We start from the raw sequence: 23,377 nt of genomic DNA on the forward strand, positions 1-23,377 counted from the left end.
TCCAAGCTTTTAGAGATAGGAAGCCAATAGTAGCCAGAAGGAACAAAGCGCTCCGCGCTGAGAGCTCAATAGAAACGGAAGCTTTCAGAGGTTTGCACTTTCTAGTAGCTGAAATCATTCACAGCTAAGAGTTTGGTTATCGTACTTTCCATTTTATTTTATTTATTCAGGAATTATCCTCTTAAAATATAGATACTAAATATGTTGCACTGTGTACATCCCTTTAATCTTTAAAACTACTCCAGTTAATGCTCACCACTTTAAACTGTTTTGGTTATAAATTGCAATTCCAATTTGTTATTTCATCATTGAATTTTTCCTGACTCAATCAGTTTTAGCGGTTCATTATTGTCTTTATGATGAGTTAATACAATTTAAAATATAACTTAGGTACTTTTTCTTTGTAATTTCCCCTCACATAACTAACTAATGTTATAAAGTGGATGTGTCCATTTAAATACATTATTCTGGCTGAGACTACTCTCATTCATGTGTCTCACTTATGAAGAAAAGGGTTGACCCACTTAGCATTTCCATGAATTTAACATAATCAGCGAGTTCGAACCACTTCCTTTTCTGCACCATTAAGTAGCACAGGGTTCGCAAGGAATGATTTGCAAAGTGTCAAATCCACTCGATTCAAATGTGATGTTGAATTCTCCATGAATTGCCCTCATCAGCTAGTCTCGGTTATTGACAGATCTGGACCGGATACTTTATAGCGGTAAGAGTGTTCCTACACTTATTATTTGACTGGGAACAGATGTTCACTATTAATTCATATAATTTTGTATTGTAAAACAGGAAGTCATTACAAATTAATGATGTTATTGTGACTTACTGCAAGAACTCGAAGTTATTGACAATAAACCCCTAGGGAATTTAAGATAAACTACAAACAATATACTAAAAAATTAAAATTAAAAATCCGCTTAATCTTAATAACGAATTGAGTACTAAATATTCAATTGAGCATTACAGCTTTAAAACTTTGATTCATAATCTATATTTAATACTACAGAATATATATCTAAGGAGAAATGAACGAAACTACAGGACACGGTGCAGGATCAGAAGAGGTCCTGGCTTATTGTCAAGAGGATCAGGTACCAGTCCAAACCTTGTCCTCAAAATACGCGAGTATTCGCAGGCAACCGACCGTCACGTTTCTTGGAGGTCATTGCGGACAACTCTTCAAAGTTAATGATTTACCGAGTTCTGAGTATTGTACGAGACACATCGCGTTTTGTCTTCACGCAATCTTTATTGTTGTTGAAATTTTCTCCATGCAATCATTTAATATCGTTCAAACCAGTAGAGAAATTGTTCTGGTAAATTGTATGTGTAGAGTTTGTTATGTGTTGTCTCGGATTACGAGGTTGAACTACTGTCGTTGCTGCTGCTTCCAGTCCTAATTTAATTTATAGATTTTTCATCTTGTAGATTTATCGAATTACGAACCACTCTAGAACCCCGGTTATCGTTGCCTCGAACGTAGATATCTGATCATTAGATATGCTAGCTATGAATCAGTAAATTTTCGGGATTGCAGAAAATTATCTCTTTCACTTTAAACTCTGTGACTGTGAGGTTGTGAAGTTGATAAATAAATCATAAATAAACCCATATCGCCCCTAGAAAACTAACGTATAACCTGTAAAATGTTCACATTTTATCTTCAGTAGTTTTTATTGCGGCATGATTGCAAAATTGAATAATCATTCTACTTTAAATTGCTGTAAATTCACCTGGAGTGGTAAATAAGTATTCTTTTTTCTGTATTGTGGGAGGTTACTTTAAAGGAATATAAATTTAACATATACTGTACAATGTTTTCCAAGCCCAAAATCGATTACGACACCATAAGATCCTATCTTATTCCATTTTTGCGTACGATAGAGGCGCAAGCTCTTATTTTCCAAATCTTCTAGAATCGCTCAGGACATCTGACTTCCTGAGCCTGTACGAAGATTAATGGGATATGAAAACTCATGTGATATATTAATCAATATACACTGAATAAAATTAGTATAATTAAAACATTTTAACATATAAAAATTACTCAGAATTTAAATAATAACAAAACCTGCTTTGATACATCATGTGTAAATCACGAAATAACACCAGAACATCACAGCCATCAAAACCTAAAAATGAACTGCTATTTATTGTTTTATATGGTGTTAATGTACTGAAAACGTAGTCAGGTAGGCATCGGTTTGAGGATCGAATTTCTACTTAAAAGAACAAATAATAGACCGGTTTTATCGGATAATTTTACTGGGACCCCCACCACGCGTCTATTTGAAGGGACCGTGTCGACCGATGAGACAGCTAACTGTGCGCAATTATAGGCTAAATTTGTAATATTGTTCATTACAATTTCGAATAAACTGTGACTATTACTTTTAGAATCATTACGATTACGTTCAAACCCTGAGCACTGAATTTCTGTATTCAATTTATTCATCGCCCTACGTCCCGCGTACGTGTTTGGTGGTGGTTGACAAGGGTAACGGTGATTTGGGGGGGAGGGAGAGTGTGAAGGGTTGGACATACCGGGGCCCGGCCAAAAATTATTTTCGGGAGCCGCCAAAGCTAAGTACGGCCCTGCCAAGTTTTATTTTTACAATCCTAGTCTTTTCTCAATTACTTAATTATAACCCTGTGTTGCAATTCGATAGTAAACAAAGGCTTAGCAAAAAAGCAATGAATGAGCTAAAAATTCAGATTAGGTGATCAATTCAATTGAGGGTACTTGACAATGTCAATTGATATCAAATCTCAATTCTAATTTAAATATAAATATAGTCAACAGCTTTATCTGTCATTCAACAATCAATAACGGCTAGAATTAACTCATACAGCTTTTAAATAGTGTGGGACAAAAATAGTGCAAGTTCATCAGACTATAACAACATTAACAACGTGACAGCTAATCCGCGTGTGCAGGGAAATCCACTAGTCATTATTATTCTGTTCGTCCATACATGACATCAGCAGGCAAAATGAGGTGTTCGTAAGTAGAATTTTTAAATAATTATTTTTAGGGTCTATTATAAAAAAGTACAAATGTGCACTAATACACGTACTTTAGGTACTTTTTATTCTTAAGTCACAATGCTGTCTATATATTGTTATATTGTTGAGCTACACCAATATCCCTTTTTGTACTTCCAAATTTTTAAGTTTTGCTGTTTTTTATTTGTGTATACACCGCTGACTTTAATATTGATGCTTTAATTTTAAATTTCGTAATTTAAGATCGTATCTCAATAATCTCGTTTAACTACGTCATACAGCCTTCGAAAACGTCAATCCTAGAAGAGGCCATAAACGTAGTATCAGATTGTTAGGCTTATATAACAAAAGAAAACAATAAAACACTCATCAGTTACTTGAGCTGTCAAAGGACTGTCTGACGAGATACTCGGTAGAAAAACACCACTTCATCGAGGATAAGCTCTGTTTCAGATATCGGTATTATACTAATCTAATTCTCAAAAACATACGACATAAAATTCGCGAACAATCCCATATTTGATTATGGCAACTCTTGAATTGTTTTAAATTAGAATTTTTGAATGTTTAGATTATAGTGGACTTAACTGACATTTTTGAAGTAACTATCTTACATAGTTCTTATGTACAATGAGGTGTGTCGAATATAAAGGGTGTGTCTAGTGAATGGCTTAATCTTACTTCTATGCGTAGGCATGCATGGACATGTCCTCTCTCTGGCAATGCGTGAGGCTCCTCATATCATATTGCTGGCTCCTTTATTCATATGATATATTCATTCCAATTGAACGTTGTTTTTGCACAATGTAGAGCAACGGGCTGGTTAAAATTGGGTAAAAACATCCTTGCAATGTCACAAATTTGAAGACAAATTCGATTTGAGAATGCTTTGTGTAGAGAATTTTTAACTGAACATACATTCAATTCAATTGAATTCATAATTCCTGGCATTACTTTATAAAGGATACGAAATTATATAAAATACATTCAATCAATTTTGCACTCACACACTATAACCACATATTGAAAAGCGTTAAAATCAATTGAATTCCCTTCATTTCCCACTTAACGTCGGTTGCTGCGCTGCAGGAAAACGCCCACGAAAATGCGTTAGATATTAAATATTCTTGTAACTCTTTTTAAAATTTTACTTTATTGACGATGGATTTGTTTCTGGTAAACAATTTATAAATTCGACACCCATCTGAGATAGAAGATCGCCAAGAAGGTGTAACCTGTGTTGAGCTACTCTAGTTTCTCCGGTTCTAGTATTAATATCATGGACATGCTGACCTGCAGCATTGATTAACTGAAACGACAGAAAATGTTCGTATCAACCACATTCGCGGCAATTTTGTCAAGGATTCCAAAAAAAGATTTCCTAGAAGCTATATGAACGTTGTTTATTATTCATGCTAGATGAACTTGAATAATAATAAGTTCATGAAGAATGAACCAAGAATAATAATAGTAAAAAAGGCCCATTCCTGTCCCAATCCTTTTTATTTCCGCCATCTTGTTTCTGCTGAGACGATTGCCATTTGCTATTGACCTCTGGTCAGTCGTAGGTGGTTGGTAGACAAATGCAGAAGTGTTGTGACCTGCATTCTGTAGTTCAGTTTTAATGATTAGTGTTGTGTATAGTTTTTTATTAAGTGCACGTTTTAGAGTTGTGAAGTTGACACACAACATGGTGGTTGTGATTCCTGACTTGGGCGTGTCATAATGCTTTGGTATGATTTGTTTATTTTAACCTAGTTCGTAATTTATTTATTTATTTATCAACGGACAACCATTTTTTATAAGAATAATACAAATTAATTAATTCAAGACAGACAGCATAATCGAACAAATTTACAATAAAACATGGTGTATTAGTTTTGAGTATGCAATAAGTATAAAAAAATAACAAATCATAAATAAAACTAACCAACTCGAAAACTTATATAACTTGAGTATAATAACAATAATAACAACAACAAGATAAAAGAAAAACAGTGATAAACATTTAAGAATTAACAAGATAAATTTAGAGCAAATAAACAACAAGAAATAAAGTAGCAGATCTACTTGAAAAAGTCTATACAGTTACAAGAAATCAGGCAATTAACATTACAATCACATTCAGCAGTGCAATTTTAGAAACAATTATTAATTCATTAAAAAAGTACAAAACTAATAAGTTCAATTTACAACCAAGCTATTAGAAAAAAAATAATAAAATAAAAAATAAATAAATTAAGCATCATTGAGCATGGTGAAAAGACTATTTCTAAAAAAGCTATAGCTACATGCGAAATAGTCCAGATGCTGGCACACGAAATTACCCAAATGATGGACTCTGTTGCTGAAAAAGTTGGCCCGATAATTGGTGTCCACGTGCTTACGGACGAAAAGCTCCCTGGACCTAGTTTGAGCAGTGGGGCATCTGAAGGAGATCAAGGCAAGTAGTTCAGGAGCATCCACCAAGTTGTTCAGCAGCTTAAACAGGAATAGGACATCATGGACGCTTCTCCTGGTAGAGAGTGCGTGAAGAGACAGGGACTGGCCAATCGCCAAAATAGGAGCATCCCAGTAAGCAAAACCCAGAGTCACACCATTCGCAAAAAGCTGTCCTGAATTTTCCCGAGCTCTGCCTGGAAAGTAGCTTGATGCGGAGACCACACAGAAGAGGCCCAAGGTGAGATCCTTGAGGAACTCCCGACGTTGCAGAAAACTTAGAGAATCTGACCTGGAGCTGACGATCATCAAGGTAACTAGAGAACCAACTGAGTAAAGACCCAGTAACTCCTAGGGCTTTGAGTTTAGCTATGAGATGTGTATGACTAACCTTGTCGAAGGCTTTGGATTATGTATTAGGTTAGTTATTTACCTGGAGAAGAGATCAGATTACAGATCTCTAAACGTAGTGTTACTGATTTTCTTTTCACTGAACAATGGCAAATGTCCGGGAAAATCCTGTTTCCTTCATAAACATTAGCCTAGGCTAACAAGTGACAAGTCCGCCACGCGCCAGCAACTAATCAGCTGCAACCTAGTTATGCATGGGCAACGGCACGTCTAGTTCTCTTCCATCAGGGTAAGAAAAGCTTATATATTTTCTTGAGCCGTTACTTGACTAGTAAAAAAATTAAAATGGTTGGTACAAATTGGTACAAAAATATGGTGTAGTTTATTTTAATTTACGACAAAGTTGTGTTTTCAAAACGTAGACCTGTAAGCCGACTTTTAAATGGTTGATGCATTTCATCAGTTACTGGTAAAAAATTTTATTTTTGTGGTACAAAAACAGTACAAAATTCTGTTAAAGTTCTTAAAGTGATTGTTGATGTCGGCTTACACTTCTATACAGCTCTTGTGATGAGGTCGTTAGTCAATCTTAAACAATAAACTATTCAACATGGCTGCCATTCGTTTTCATAAAATAATGTTAACTCGATTATTGATCTATATAGGATGGAAAGGACAAATGTTCTTAAATTATTAGGTTATTATTAATGACTGTTACTCTTATATTCCTTATGATTTCAATATGGCGGCCGTTCAGTTTTTGGAAAAGCAATTATTATGTCTCATTATATATCGTAGAGCAAAACAATACACTGTTTAGAATCTAGGGCATAAATAATAATGTTTGCTCCTTATGTGGGTTTTCATAACTTAATGTTTTCAAATAGGCCACAAAAAGTGTTAAGTAACATTGTGGAAATAATGGTGAACACCATAATATTTCCGTAATTTCCAGCTGATTCAAACTAAACTTGGTACTAAGAAATTGCTTGAATAAGTTAGTTAGCCAATCACAAATAATAATAGGTTTCATGTTGGTCGCCATTCTCATCGGTGCCAATATTTATCTCTGGCATTGCACAACATAATTCAAATTTACGTTCTTTTTAAATTATCAAACAATTTTAAACAACATTTGTTTTTAGAATCTTTTCCATAACTCACACATTTCAAGATGGTGGCCGTTCAAAGGTTTTCGAAGTATACAATTGAATCGCTATAAGTTGTAAACATGATTTTGTATTTATTTCGTAAATCAATTTGATTTTACAAAAAAATATAAGTTTATATCGATATTGTCTTATAATATCTGAAGATAATAGAGTTTCTAAGTGTTTGGAAACGTTACTAGTATATCAACATGCCAACATTGAGCGTTATCGTCCCATCAATGTTGAGCAAATTAAACGTCTTCACGCATCTTCAGTTTGACATTTTAAGATGGCAGACACAAATGAAATCTACCTTTCTTCCAAATAAGCTGGAAGGGGTATTATTGTTTCATTTCATTACTTCTAGTCATTAGTTAATTTTGTATTATTCTTTTCCTGTTAACCTATTTCTCTTTATCTATGCCCTTATTAGCTTTATTTAATGTTAAGCATATTTAGTTTGTCTGTTACTATACTTGCACTTTATGTCAAACCTATATATCTGTAAAATAATCGTATATTTGACTGATTTGGTGACATTAATTCAAATCTTGTGTGTTAGCTTGAAATATTAAGTGATATTATAAGGGTTTTATATTTGCATACACTCCTCATAAAGACAGTCAAATAATTTTTTAGTAACATTTTTAAAGTGCTTTGTAATGTACCTTGAGAAAAATATTTTTGTTTAATATTTTACTACACTTTCTAGAGAAGAAAAGAAAAAAATCTTGAAACTTTTTTTTATAAGTGAAATATTCTTTCTAAGCTCTGCAAAAAGAACAAACTATTGCTGGGATCTTTAAGTTGATGCCTTACTGTAAATTGATGATTTTTGGAACATGCTGTAACAATAGTGGCTGTGATCGAAATGAGCAATCGGCAGCTGATCAATAGAAACTTAAAGATGACTTTGTCTTTACCACTATCAAAGATTAGTACAGCTACTATGTGATGATCGATCATAAAATGTGGTTGGTTCTAACCAGAAACTTGTCCCTGGCTCAGGACAACCATAACAAAACGTGCTGAGGAACAACGCCTCCTCATCCTCGACTGCATTGGCTAGCAGATTATAACGTGTCATGATCCAGTAACTGAACGATATAACCACCTGTTCGACCTTGATACTGACCTTGGCAATGCTTCCCTAGAACTTAGTTTATCTTCCCTCTAATTTTACTTCTGCCTTCGTATGTACACACAAATCATAAAATACTAAATATTTCTAAATGTTAGCAATTATATTATTAAAATCATAGCAAATATTTATAGGCGAATGGGGATATTAGTATTGTAACTGCTGACGGATTTATTTTGTAGTGTAATAAAATGCACGCATATAATCACATAATTGTTTGCAGCATTTTTTAAATGATGTAACCGTTTTCAGTTCCAGTATTTTATCGTAGAAACTGTACTTTAATCAATAACTTATTTACAAGATGTTTTAAGTACGAAGGGAGCATTGTACCTCACTAAAACCTCCACTGGCAAAATACACTACACCAATAGATGTCAATGAATGATAAATCAATCCCAGGGCATAACACATTGAGTTCTGGCCCCTTCTTCTTTTTAGCCTTTTAAGAGCCATATTAAGCCTCAAACACTTTTACTGCCTAATTTTTGTCGTAGAACTATGGAAGTTGTCTCATTTTAAATATAAAAATAATAAGATTCAAGCTTTTTATAGTTTCTTCTGTAATTTAATAAATTATTCAGAAAGAAACATCAAAGGTTTATGTACTTTAAAATTAATATTCAAAAATTATAAAATTTTACTAAAAGTAGTTTGAATAAGCATTAATTAACATTAAAAATGTGTCATCATCTTCCATAACTCTACGTTCAAGTGGACACTTTTATATTGTTCTTATGGAGAAATACTCAAGGTCGTTTCAATACGAGAAGGCTGAATTTTGATTGCAACGTCGAATTTTTGCGCTCCTGCCCACGAGCACCAAAACATTCGGTGCTGTAAGACGATTTCACTGTTCGACGCTAACGCTGTAAGTCTTATAAACGGTTTTCATATAATTTTGCATGTATAAATGTACCGTGACAAGTGGTCGATACATACATGAGTGTGACACAAGAAGCAGAGATATTTACCGAACTGACAGACACAGGACTATGATTTACGAACACACCCTCACAGGTAGGAGTTCGTTTTGTCAACAAGTTGTTATCATCAATTAAAAATGCTTCGACGCACAAGGCGTGAAAAGCGCGCTCAAGAGCGTTTTATAGTGCTACGAGTTTATGGCATACGCCTGGTGTACAGCACATTCTGTATACTAATAACTTGCATTGGAAGTGGTAACAGTGGCAAGAATGAATATGGTATGAGTGGGAGTACTGTAAGTTTGACTGGATTTCGATGTGGTGTGGTTGTTTTAAACATTTTAAAGTTTCATAAATTACAATGACGATTGCTATACATTTTGCTACGTTCTGGAAAAATAAATATTTGATTTGAGTCTACTTGTAGTTGTACATTTTTCAAGGTTCTTGACAGTAAAATCAACTTTACATACGAATTACCCTTATTTTGAATCTATTAAAGTTATAAAAATATGAGGTAAAATTTAAAGAACTGTTAAATATGTACCGAAAATAGAATTAAGATGACAGTATTTAAAAACTACTCCATGTATGCCTTAGAATGTAAGTGGAAGTGGCAATTGGAGTGACGTTGGATTAAATGTGCACGTGCGGTTAGAGAATAACGTGTCCACGTCTGGATCACGGCCATGACCGTCGAGTAAGTAGACATTACATCACACAATAAACATGGAGATGAAGGGTTTAGTAAAGCTACGTTATTAGTGCAATCATGATAGACCCTCATGGAGCATACATTGGAGGATGGTCAGATAAGAGCCACACCTTTGTTTTTATGGAGGCCGTAGATCATCACTTGTAGTTATTAGGAAGGCACCAACGCGGCATCAGCTTGCCGACTGTGCCGATATTGTCTAATCAATCACTTCGGACTGAGCACCTGTAGATAAGATAGGAGTCTGTCAGTAGCTAGAGGGATTGTAGCAGATGGGTAGTTCTAGGAACATGAGGAGGACCGATGAGTAAGATTCTTTGTAGGATTTACTATTACTTTGTTAACATCAATACTTCTTCAACTTCCCAATTTATATCCACCTCCACCAAAATAAACCGATCTTCTAAATAATAGTAGTTGCCTAATCTATATCAACTGCACACTATTGTTCATAGTTATGTTCATTTGTAATTGCATCATATTGTGTTTGTACCACATACGTGATGAAATTGTCAGGTGGGTTTTACAGATAACGAGATGAAAAACAATCCATCATTTAATTGATAAAAAGTTGTGTTTCCCTGTAAAAGTAAGAAGAGAGTTAAAATTGCCATTTAGATTTACCCAATACTATAATTCCTTTAAAAACAATTGGAAAGAAAAATGAGTATGTGAATGTTTTGAAGAGTTTTATGTTGTTTTTTATATTTAATTATGTATAACTTGCCTAGCTAGCTCAAGAACCACCACATCGAATTCCACTTCCCTAATTAATTATTTAAGGACGGTTGCTGTTTACTAGAACAATTTCTGGTTCAGTGCCGTGCTGGTTGGCTGGATCGAAGACATTTACCATGTAATGCAAGGGAAAGGTGCCCCAGACTACATGTCACGCAACTTACATTGACATTGTTGACACTTTATGCAAAAATCCAAATATGTGACAGATTTTCATTTTCTAAATACCCTACGAACAACAGACATAGAGATAGAAGAGAATTTTGTCAGCCATATTAGTAGTAGTAAAATCCCTGGCCCTGTATTGCTTTGCTAGCGCTCAGACAATCCGTGGATATCCACCATTGTCGAATTACATGTTTCCTATTTAGATTATATGATGTATCGAAAAAATTCAAGGCTTTAGGTTCATTCGTTTTTGAGATATCATTTAGAAGAGAGACAAAGAAACACACAGAATTTACTTATCGCTGCCACCGACTACTGAAAAAATTTGGTTAATTTTTTAATGGTGTTCACAGGTCTGGATAGTAGTGCCATTATACTTACATAGTACAAGACATATTAATGCAAGCCTGGGTTATGCGCGGTGTTGCCAGCTGTAACGGAAGAATAACTAGTGATTGGATAATCGATTGAATTTAACAACAGAGTAATCGTTACTACTCATCTTTACTTCCCATCTATCTTCCTACGTTCACGATTTAAAGTAACACATGTTTACATTCTAATACAGGACGTGAGTAAATAATAATAATAATATAAAAAACACGAAGAATAATAGAACGCCGAAGAACAAAACGGATGTAAACAAACGAACAAAGCGGGATATCGGCGCGTCGGATGCCTCATACTGAGAATCAGCTGATATGACAATGTGGCAACACCGCCAGGTGAGGGGGGAAATGGAGCATGGTAACAACTGCCCGTAAGGGCAGACTTGGAATGAAGTATATCTTTCAATTTCTATTTACAAATACCTGATTAATGAGACTTGATGTTTAAAGTTCCTTGTTGGTTTTATCGTATAAAATAAATTGAATATCATCCCAGAAAGACTGGTAGCCGAGGTTACATCAGTAACTGGAATATTTAACTTCGGAGATAATTTGGATGTCCGGTAGTTTACATAACTTGTAGATGTAAACACACCTCTTGACAATGGTCTTGATTGTGGGGAATCCTGGCCAATTGAGATGGTGTTTCGAATAAGATATTGCATTTGGTACCTAATTAGGATAGAAACAACACAATCCGATGGCCAAACCTAGCGCAACTCTGCTGAGTAGTTCTAGTTACTAGCCTCAATCAAGTATCTGGGCATTTAAACGTTTTTATTAATTCTTTTTTTCTCTTCAATGATAAAAAATTAGCTAAGAATTAGACTGGAACATTTTTAACACAGTTCAGAATTGGGATATATATAGACTAGCAGTTGCCCGCGGCTTCGCACGCAATTTCCCGTTGAAAACAGTACACTATATTCACTTATTCTTTTTCTATCACATTCTAAACATTGCTGAGATAATTGATAGTCGTTCCTTCGTGGGCGCATTATGAAGGTACGTACCATATTCCTGCCTCTATCTTTCGTGGTTTTTACTAGGTGTTGATAAGTTATTCAGAACAATTAATGTATATGGATGAATCTCGGTAAACTAATAAATTAAGTTATAAAGAATCAAATTCGTAACAAAAAGTTTCATATTATCAATGTGTATTAAAATTTTACTATTTTCGACATTGTCACGTAAAAATATATTTTCAATAATAGGGTTTTTAAGTATAGCATACGTTAAAAATTTAAAATTTATAGCTTTAACGATTACGTAGAAGAAAACTACAATATACTAATTTAATTGTTAGTATAAAATCCTATTCGTAATATTTCTAGCTTAAAATATGTTCTTAAATTTTTTTTATGTGAAACATTACGAGTATTTGGTTGTAGAAAACGTATTATAAAATTGAGATAGAAGTAGTTTTCTGCTATACTGCAATAACAGCTGTGATACAAAATGTTATAACTGCAACACGCCTTGAGACTTTGACTAGACGTTGATGAGTTGATGTAGTATTTCGTATCTTGCAGGCGAAACAGAAATTGTATTTTTGTACCTTGATATCTGTATATTCAGTATTCAAGTAATATCCTATTTTGTTACCTACAGGAAAGTTTACTACAAATGTTTTATGTTTAGTAAGAGAATTTTTGTGTGGTGTGCTTTTCTTTAATGCTTTACTAATTTGATTTCATCTAGTTACAGCATGTTATTTTACTTTAAGCAGTGTGATATCATTGTTCAATATTGCATGAAACATGTTGGTAAATAAATATGAAAGAGAAAGTCACATCTAATACAGGTACAGTTTGTGATAAAATTTAATATTTATTTTAATTTTATTGGTTAATTCAAGGTGATTCTTAAGAACTTTATCGTAATAAGAATGATATAAGTCTAAGATGTTGAAAGTCACAATGTTAAAATTAATAAATATGTATGAACATCATGTTATTGTATTGGTAAAGTGATATAGAATATACAAATGGCAAGGTTTAGACCAAGGGCCTAAGTTAACCGCACATCTCATTTTGCACCCAGCACGTCTGATGTTTTGCTTCATCCTTTGCCTTGTATGTCGAATATGATGTTTAAACATATAGTTATGATGGAAAATTTAAACTGAATATATCACTGAAAACTACTGCAGTTAAACACATTTTAAAAACGGTAACTGACAAATAAATGGTAAATTTACTTGTACTACTATCTTATGACAATATTGTATTACCGTGCATATAGATTGAGTTTATAGGTGAACGTGGTGAAACGCTGTTCAATATTAATTACTAAAGCATTACACTAATACAGATCTATTAGTAACAATAAACACAATTATCTTTGTATGAATTGTTTTGTCAGAGTGATCGGTTTGTTGACGCCAGGGTTATTATAGGTGGATGTTACTTTTATTTATTTTCAGTGCACGGCGGAATTTCGTACCCAATACAACTCACAAATTCAACCTTGTTTAGATTGAGCCTTAAATTAGTGACTGCTACATGAAAATGATCGAGTACCGTAGTGGGTAAAAACCGAGTACGGAAACGCATTTCAGGACATTCTAAGGAGGTTACGCCACGGTACGTTTCAATCATTAAAAGGATGTCAAAATCTTAATTATTTCTAGGTTTAAAATTTGACCCACAATAGTAATATGATAATCCGTTAAACACGCATTGAAATTGAGCATTGAAAACAGTCTCTCTCATCACTAATTCCCGTCTTAGCATTGAAATACGTTTATCTCTCGACTTGGAGCTAAACAAAGTCGCATTGTATCAACCCTTCCCACCATGTCTGTGTTATGTGTGGACAACTCGGTTACTCTGTTGTGCTTTGGAATTGTGTCAAAAACATGTGGATTTTGTAGTTCATTAGACAATGAGATCACCTCTTTATCTAGTTTACACTGGATGGCTACTGGGTAAAGACATAGATCTTTTTGTAGCCTAGGTGTCTCTGTTGTCAAAACGATGCATTACGAAAACAACTAGAACTCATTTTGTGGCCAAGAGGAGTTTTAACCGTCTTCAATTTTGACCGTCTAGATGATTGCCTACCATAGGTTGCCGCCCACTATTTCGTTATCTTGGTGAAGCTAATGAGTTCAAGGATACCGAACTCATGGCAAGTACTGAGTAGTGTTGCCGAGGTACTCTCCTGTTTCGGTCTTGCAAGATCCCTTCAGACAAACGTGGACTCCAGACTTCAGATTTCAGTGAAGCCTGTGACAGTTGCAGATTTCGGACGCTGCACTAAACCTGAAGTTGAAATAGAGCTAAACTCACCTTTCACATAGAATCAACTCGTCTCACCATGGTTGTGTTATGTAGTCAAGGCACTAAACCTGAAGTTGAAATAGAGCTAAACTCAACTTTCACATAGAATCAACTCGTCTCACCATAGTTGTGTTATGTAGTCAAGGCACTAAACCTGAAGTTGAAATAGAGCTAAACTCAACTTTCACATAGAGTCAACTCGTCTCACCATGGTTGTGTTATGTAGTCAAGGCACTAAACCTGAAGTTGAAATAGAGCTAAACTCAACTTTCACATAGAATCAACTCGTCTCACCATAGTTGTGTTATGTAGTCAAGGCACTAAACCTGAAGTTGAAATAGAGCTAAACTCAACTTTCACATAGAGTCAACTCGTCGTCTCACCATAGTTGTGTTACGTAGTCAAGGCACTAAACCTGAAGTTGAAATAGAGCTAAACTCAACTTTCACATAGAATCAACTCGTCTCACCATAGTTGTGTTATGTAGTCAAGGCACTAAACCTGAAGTTGAAATAGAGCTAAACTCACCTTTCACATAGAATCAACTCGTCTCACCATAGTTGTGTTATGTAGTCAAGGCACTAAACCTGAAGTTGAAATAGAGCTAAACTCACCTTTCACATAGAGTCAACTCGTCTCACCATAGTTGTGTTATGTAGTCAAGGCACTAAACCTGAAGTTGAAATAGAGCTAAACTTAACTTTCACATAGAGTCAAATCGTCTCACCATAGTTGTGTTATGTAGTCAAGGCACTAAACCTGAAGTTGAAATAGAGCTAAACTCACCTTTCACATAGAGTCAACTCGTCGTCTCACCATAGTTGTGTTATGTAGTCAAGGCACTAAACCTGAAGTTGAAATAGAGCTAAACTCAACTTTCACATAGAATCAACTCGTCTCACCATAGTTGTGTTATGTAGTCAAGGCACTAAACCTGAAGTTGAAATAGAGCTAAACTCACCTTTCACATAGAATCAACTGTTCTCACCATAGTTGTGTTATGTAGTCAAGGCACTAAACCTGAAGTTGAAATAGAGCTAAACTCACCTTTCACATAGAGTCAAATCGTCTCACCATGGTTGTGTTATGTAGTCAAGGCACTAAACCTGAAGTTGAAATAGAGCTAAACTTAACTTTCACATAGAGTCAAAATCGTCTCACCATAGTTGTGTTATGTAGTCAAGGCACTAAACCTGAAGTTGAAATAGAGCTAAACTCACCTTTCACATAGAATCAACTCGTCTCACCATAGTTGTGTTATGTAGTCAAGGCACTAAACCTGAAGTTGAAATAGAGCTAAACTCAACTTTCACATAGAGTCAACTCGTCGTCTCACCATAGTTGTGTTATGTAGTCAAGGCACTAAACCTGAAGTTGAAATAGAGCTAAACTCAACTTTCACATAGAATCAACTCGTCTCACCATAGTTGTGTTATGTAGTCAAGGCACTAAACCTGAAGTTGAAATAGAGCTAAACTCAACTTTCACATAGAATCAACTCGTCTCACCATAGTTGTGTTATGTAGTCAAGGCTCTAATTACAAACGTTAGGGTCGATCTTTAGTTACTTTTAATGCATATTATTTCGAGTACGACATTTATGAACAAAACTGCGCAAACGTAAATAAAGTAAACTATTGTCTGAAATCTTGTGTTTAAGACCTCAATTACAGCTTTTAACTACCAAATACACTTTATAAAAATAGCTATTACAAAACAAAAGCTATTAAAATTGAGTTAGTTTCAAGTCTTGGATCGAAATTCAACTTAAAATAAAGTATTTGCTACCAGGATATTGATATTTTGTAAATAACAACACTAATTGATTTCTACTTTGTCATCTAGTAAACTAATTCATTTTTTATTTGCATAAGTTAGGATAAAACGTGCAATTATTAGGAATTAGTAATATATTCCAGAATAAAACGGATGCTTTTAAATAACGCATTAATAAGCTAAGTAACCAAAAATAGGGAACTGTGAGGCTGGTCCACGAGCCGGTCTAAGAAACATAGAAAATACTTACTAAGCAATTTGTTTTATATCGATGTTTGAAGAAATGTTGTAAACATTTTTTTAAATTGCAAATTTTGTTAATGATTAGTCAAAATTATTTAGGGAATACACTAGAACCATATTAAAATGTATTTATAGCTTTTAAAACATGTTATGCAATTCTTAACAAACCTATAAAGTTTTTATCATATTTCTAAATTGAACGGTTCCCTCACATTATTCCGTCATTCATGCGAGATTCACTACGAGCGTTTCTAACAATAAGATTCCAGGGGGGTAGGGTACGATAAGCGGACCCGGTTTTTTATATCGAAATTGGCAAACGATATTACTTAATCATAACCATCGATATAATCAATCGATACTGATTAATTATTTTGAATTATTAACTTAAATAATAATCTAGTATATCAACAGCTGTAAACACTTTAAAATAATACACGCAGGATAATATTTCAATTTTACAAAAGTAATTCTCATTATAGCATTTTTACATTAGTAAAAATGGCAATCAATTTTAGAAAACTACATGACGTTGCTTTTTCGTGGTTTTCAACATGTTGGACTCGTACTGAAAAACCCATTAAGTGAAATTTGTGAGAAAGAAACAACTGTAACTGTGAGAGTAGTAAATATGGTCGTATTCAGTTTTCCTAATTTGGTTATAATAATTTGTTTGATCATTGTAAATATTAAATTCATATTTTAATTTAAAATATATGATTGTTATTGAGGACTACAGGTACTTTTATATCGATTGATAGTCTAGGATTTGAGATGCGAATATTAGGTATCGATGACTGTATTCTTCTATATAAAAAACTGGGTCTGCTTATCGTACCCTACCCTTCCAGAGTTGCTGTGGCCATTGTTGCCGTCTTAATTACTGAAACCCGAAGAATGCACTCTCTACGTCTCATAGATACTACTAGTGAACTCTAGCGGCTAGTGCTAGAACAGCCCGTATCAAAATATTCACATGACATTTATTATATTTTGCATTTTGCTTTTATTTAACATTCGCTATGACGTAGCGGTGGTAATACGAGGTGTGTCCAAAAAGTATCCGACCTTGACGTCTGGCATGAACTGACGTTACTCGGCGGCAACGGCAATCTAGTCCCCTTCAAAGTACTCGTATATTGTCTCCTGATTATCATGCAGTCTGTAAAACAGATAAATGCAATAAAGTGTACGTATACAGAGTGGTCACAAAATTGTGTCACAGACCTTTGTGGCAGATAGTATTCATCATTTAAATAACAAATGTCAAATAAACATACGCCGAGAAACAATTACCGATGGAATTTTTATACACATTTAAAAATGTTTAGCTTCTTGTAAATATTTTATAACATATAAAACAGCAAATAACTTTCATATTGACAACTCTGTTTGGCCCTGGCTGGTACAACCATACCTTGCTCGCTTGTGTGTTGACGAATTTCACTGAGCAAGGTACCGTTGCAATTGTTACAAAACAGTTGATATCTTGTAACTTTTTTATAAACATACTGGTTATTTGTTATTAGATTTTAAAAATATTCAACAAGCGCCGTTTTGTTAATATTAAAGGAAATCATACCTTTATATTTTTTCTTCCTATTTACTGCTACTACCTATGTAGAAAGTTTAGTATCTTTAACTGTACTAGTTCTGAAAATAAACATTTTTTTTAATACAAAATACAAAATGGTGGCTTAACGCCACATTTCTCAATCCATGTTTATATGACATTTTTTGCTTTAAATTACGAATACTATCTGCCACAAAAGTTTGTAAACACTCTTTATATTTTGTTAACGGTAACACGATAATAGCCAGTAGTGTTTCTTTATTGAAATACATGTTAAGACAGATCAGTAGATTTTCATAAACTTTTTACTTTATAAAAAACGACAGCGTCTTACGTGGGACATGGGGGGGAGGGTGTAGGGTGGATTCAGATCCATCAGTTATAATCGGACTATTTTCGTTCAGGCTGCTTTAGTTCTTTGCAAGTGATGACTATCGAGAATAACTTATTGCAAAGTAAAAGAACACTCCACTCTCTATTGTTTCCTCTATCAATCTTTATACAAAGATTGTGTGCTTATACAGTGCAAATTTGCTCTTGTAAAAACAGTAATTAATGTGGATTATTCATTGATAAATGTTTCCGATCTTAGATTCGTTGGTTCTGACTTTAAAGTACAAAATACCCAGTAGAATATGGGTCAAGAAGTCCTTCGAGATAGGGCAGTTCCTGATTGTTCATTATTGCTATCTTCCTGCGCTTGTTACTAAGTAGTAAATTCCATTCTGTACTGAAATGCCGGTCTGAACAGTGTTACTCTCTCGTGTCATAACATAAACTAGTTCATGTTTTTTATTTGCCTCAACGAGCCACGAGCACCAAGGAAACTGTGGCCGTTCCGGTCGGAAACACAGGCCCGCGGTAGTCGTGAAACAAAGACGGGTTGACAAGATGATCACTCTTACATCACCGGTCGCTGACAGCCTCTGGTACAGAGGCGTGCTTTAGTGTTGACGGAAACTTTAACTGCTTTCCGGACTGAGTTACGTCAAAACTGAGGTTAAACTGTAATCGCCTCTTTAAACTCTGCGGCAAGTGGGTTTAATCTGTGAAGATTGGCCTCCCGTGAAATACTCGGCTCTGACGACTGTGAAGGATTAAGTATCGAAGCGTTTGTATCTTCTTGTGTAGTATTTAGAGAGGGCGTCATAACAGTGTTAAACCTTTCTTCCTCTCAAGACCAAAGTTTTGTAACACCTTCACTGCTGGTATATATTAATGATCGTGAATAATGTTCCTATTGTACAGCGTTTGTCCAGCTCAATCAGACTGTTTGCTCAATCTATTATATCGCTTTTCCAGCCATTGATTATTGTTATTGTTGATCTGTAACTTAATATTGTGTCACTTCATAACATTCGTTTATTATATCTTATGTTTATGAAATAAGAGGCAATAACTGGTATGTAAGTAGACAAATTCTGCACACTAAATCACTTTAAGACGGCACATTTATTATAAATCATTCTTTCTGAGGAATTGGACATCACAGTCTATGATGATGACTGTCATTCGCTCACTCCTCTAATCCAGCTGGGTATGACTATGATTCGCAAATGATTGACGTCATTTAGAAATTTCACAAATTCCAACAAATCACCACTAAGTTACTGGTCAAAGACGGATAACGAACTGTTGTGTCCATTGACTGCTAGGTTTTAGAGTGCTATGACTGGTCAAGATGGCTTCAGCTACTTTCGCTAGTGGAAATGGACAATTCTTGACTAAATGTACTCCAGGATAGCTGGACCCTGTAACGCACCAACGTCTGTTTCCATGCAGCACTAGAGAATAAAACGAAACCGAGAACTCCATTAAGCCGGGTACACCCTATGTCAAGGAAGTTGTATAGCCTGGAAGCTTCCAGAATAGGGAGAGAGAGAGGGAGAGGGAGAGGGAGAGAGAGGAGAGAGAGAGAGAGAGAGAGAGAGAGAGAGAGAGAGAGAGAGAGAGAGAGAGAGAGAGAGACGACTAAAGGTCTAATGGTCTAATTCAATTTGCAAGACGGTTGGAATTTAAAGGGGTTACTCAATGCTCTAAGGCTGGTAACAAATCGTGGGAGAGTCGACTAAATTGGGTTGGGTTAATAAGTTTTAATCGAATGAAAAATGTTCTGGCCTCTTCAACTAGTAGGTTAGAATATTGCTAGGCTCCATTTCATGTAAAGTAGCATGCTAGGCTTAACATTATACCAGACAGAACCCTCTCGGTGTTGTCTTTATTTGGTTCTCTAAAGGTTGGGAAATCTTAAGCTTCAAGCTGGAAAGAGAGATTAATATCTATTAAATTTAAGTTTATTAATTTGTTACAGTTTTACAGAGCAAGAATAAATAAAGAATGTTATCCTGAGTAGTTACAGCCCTCACGTACCCTACTCGAGACAACGATTACTACAAATATTTTCGTTTTCATTGTTCGAGAGAATATGAATAGTCATTATACGGTCAGATATCTGAAGGATCAATGCATAAAAGGGGAATCAATGGATTAGTGTTATTTGTACTGATTCTACAGTTTTGTTAAGTTTGTAAATAAGACTATTCAAAAATTCGTTATTACTGTGTTCATACTTCCATTTTACGTAAGGTTTTGTGTTATTTTGATATGTTTACTGCTGATTTTGGTTATGGTCAAAATGTTAATGTTCGTTTTAATTCATGTACATTTGGATAATAAGTAAATATTCTGACCATACACGTATCTTCCAATATTTCAGAGTTTGGTATAAAAATTAATTCTACACTTAATTACATTCACAGCGAAATTCAGTTTATAAAGAGTTTTTATTCATTATTTAAATTAGGTGAATTGTAAATACTGTTGTTATTTCTACCAATGTTTTAATAACAATGTGGGCTATGTTTTATGACTTTTATACCAGGAAGCCATTGTAAAACCTTCATATTTATGGAATACTTTTAAAATACTGTTTGAAAATTTTAATCCATTACTGGGGGGAAAATTGTAGCTTAAAATTATTTCTTTACACAGGGTTATTTTGATAAAATTGCAGATTATTTCAGGGTTGATTAAGAACGTGAACATTTTTCGCGAGCATACTATTTGAGCCTCCGAATTTCAATTTTTGTGAAAACTAAAAATTTGTTATACACTATTTAAATTTGCAACCTCGTCTCGTCACGACTGGAGGGCACCTTTTGAGAGGATAAATTATTTACCGTGGATCCCCCACCAGATTTCCTCTATCCAAAGTTAACCAGCTTTGATGAGAATATTGTTAACTAATAGTTTAGATATGATTTAAAAAGTTCCATAACTATAAACTTGGGCCTAGAGTAATCCAAAGGAAAAATTTAGGAGAAACAGCTAGTTAAGATCAGATCTCGCAGGTTTACTACTATAGAGGAAATTACGCATCGCGTGTATATTCAAAGAAACATCAATCTTTAAACATGATAAATAGGTCAGGAATAGATGACCAGAATACCACAAAAACAGAACATATACGTACACGTATTAAACAGGATGGAAATGGACTGTGTAGAATACAAACCATGAATCTAAGTTGTCTACATGCTGGTAGCTATCTCTCAAATTTCTCAATTAGTAACAGACTGGCGACAAGTATATTAGCAACAAATATTCCTTTATAAAACCTCTATATATCCTACAAAATTCTGCACTTTTAACAGAATCATGTTGTATATAAATCGTATATATGTAATTAGTAAAACAAAGTAACAAAACTGTGTCCATGTTTCTCCAGAAGACCACTGCAGCCTTGCGGGTGCAAGCGGCGGGAAGGGTCGTAAATAACGAACGGTGACGTACAGGAGAAAGTGCACTAAGTGTTACTTGTCTAGGTTTATGGGAGTATTGACGTGCAAGTCTTACGAAATAATACCTACTCGACATAGCTCGTGTTCTCGTGTGAAGTTTTACACCAGGAAAGGTGGTCGTCGGTTGCACATCTCACTTCAAACTATTTTAAACACGTTGTACCAAACAAAAAATCTTCAAACTGTCTCTGGCATCTGGCATTGGGCATAACTGTGTTACACGTTATAAAAAAGCCGATGCATGAAATAACAAATCTTCAAACTATCTCTGACATTGAACACAACTGTGTTACACGTTATAAAAAATACATTGCATCAAATTCATTTAATTCTGTATTTCATTTAATGAAAATAGAATTTAACCCGTGAGAGTTCCTCTTGTTAGATGGCACCTAACAAACATAGTTGGTCTGATGAAATTGTTTTTATTTATAAATCATTCCGATAATGCACAAGTGCCTCACTGACTATATGACACATTCTTTCCCGTTAAACACGGTATGATTCATCCATGTGGGGTAGGGGGGAATTCTCTACACGAAACCGACCGCGTTTGTGCAGTTCGTAGACGGTATCTATGCATGTTAAAGATCTCGTTAGTGTTTTGTGTTACTACAAGCTTCTTAGTGTCAATACAACGTTTAGTTCGATATCGTTATTTTAGTGTGTCTTTGTAACAAACACTATCGTTGACTATCATTTTAATTTGTTAATTTTAAAACTGTTTGCTCTGATCTTACAACCCAACTGCTTTCTCATGAAAAACAGATTTACGATGTTCAAGTGTTCAGCTTGTTCAATGTCTACATGCAAGAAAATATTGCGAAAACCAGACACTGGTGCCATAATTGTGCAACAGAGAAAATATAATAACCATTTATTTATTATTTGTACCTGTATTTTCAAATATTTGATATTTTATTTATAATATTTAATAAACATTGTTTGCTTGGTAAAGAAATTAACTTGATTTATCATCTGTTGTAATTTAATAAACTAAAATGTCTTATTTAAATGACAAATATATTTATAATTTAAAAAGTTCATTATTTAAAAAAGTTTTACAAAATAATGTAATTATTTATTTACACTAAAATAGGAAAAACTGATCCAAAAACAGATACAGTACAAAATAAGTACAAATACCATTAAGAAGCATAAAAACATAGGTAACGTACAAAAACACAATGTTAGATAGCAGCTATACAGGGGATCTGCAAACGTATGTGGATAGAACGGGATCTCTCACGGGTTAAACACTAAATGTGTACGACATTCCTAATGTAGAGGACGTAGCTATGGTGGGACAGGGTTGATCCAATGCGTGTTAAACTCCGTTTCACCTTCCGCTTACAGAAGTTCTAGACAACAAAGAAGCTCAGTCCGTTAAAAATTGTTATTTGTGTAAAACTCGGTTGCTCAGCCGTGCTTTGGGATCGTGCCTAAAACATCGTAGTGGACTCAATTGTGTACCTGATTAGACAATGACAATACCTCTTTATGTAGATTACATTATATAAAGCTGGTAGGTCAAAATACTAAGGTCCTTTGTAGCCTAGGTGTCTCTGATGTCGAAAAAATGTAGCCGTTCATTTTTAACGTTTTTGGCGGGCACGGCGACAACTCTCAGAAGAAAAATGCTCTTGTCAAGTGCCTGTT

The 23,377-nt window shown here is 34.6% G+C and overlaps 1 protein-coding gene across 2 annotated transcripts in view; it reads left to right on the plus strand.

Moving 5' to 3' along the window:
* The first annotated feature begins 2,857 nt into the window (after positions 1 to 2,857).
* The window catches only part of LOC124358308 (alpha-tocopherol transfer protein-like), a 54,857-nt gene continuing 34,337 nt past the window's right edge, over positions 2,858 to 23,377 (plus strand). Inside the window, exon 1 of one of the 2 annotated variants that reach the window (XM_046810614.1) lies at positions 2,858 to 3,019. The gene's annotated coding sequence lies outside the window, so the exon portion shown is untranslated. Of the gene's footprint in view, positions 3,020 to 6,075; positions 6,101 to 23,377 lie in introns of those variants that run through there. The other variant, XM_046810619.1, reaches the window with a different exon arrangement.

Source organism: Homalodisca vitripennis, chromosome 1 (genome assembly GCF_021130785.1).
Source record: "Homalodisca vitripennis isolate AUS2020 chromosome 1, UT_GWSS_2.1, whole genome shotgun sequence".
Classification (NCBI taxonomy): Eukaryota; Metazoa; Arthropoda; class Insecta; order Hemiptera; family Cicadellidae; genus Homalodisca; species Homalodisca vitripennis.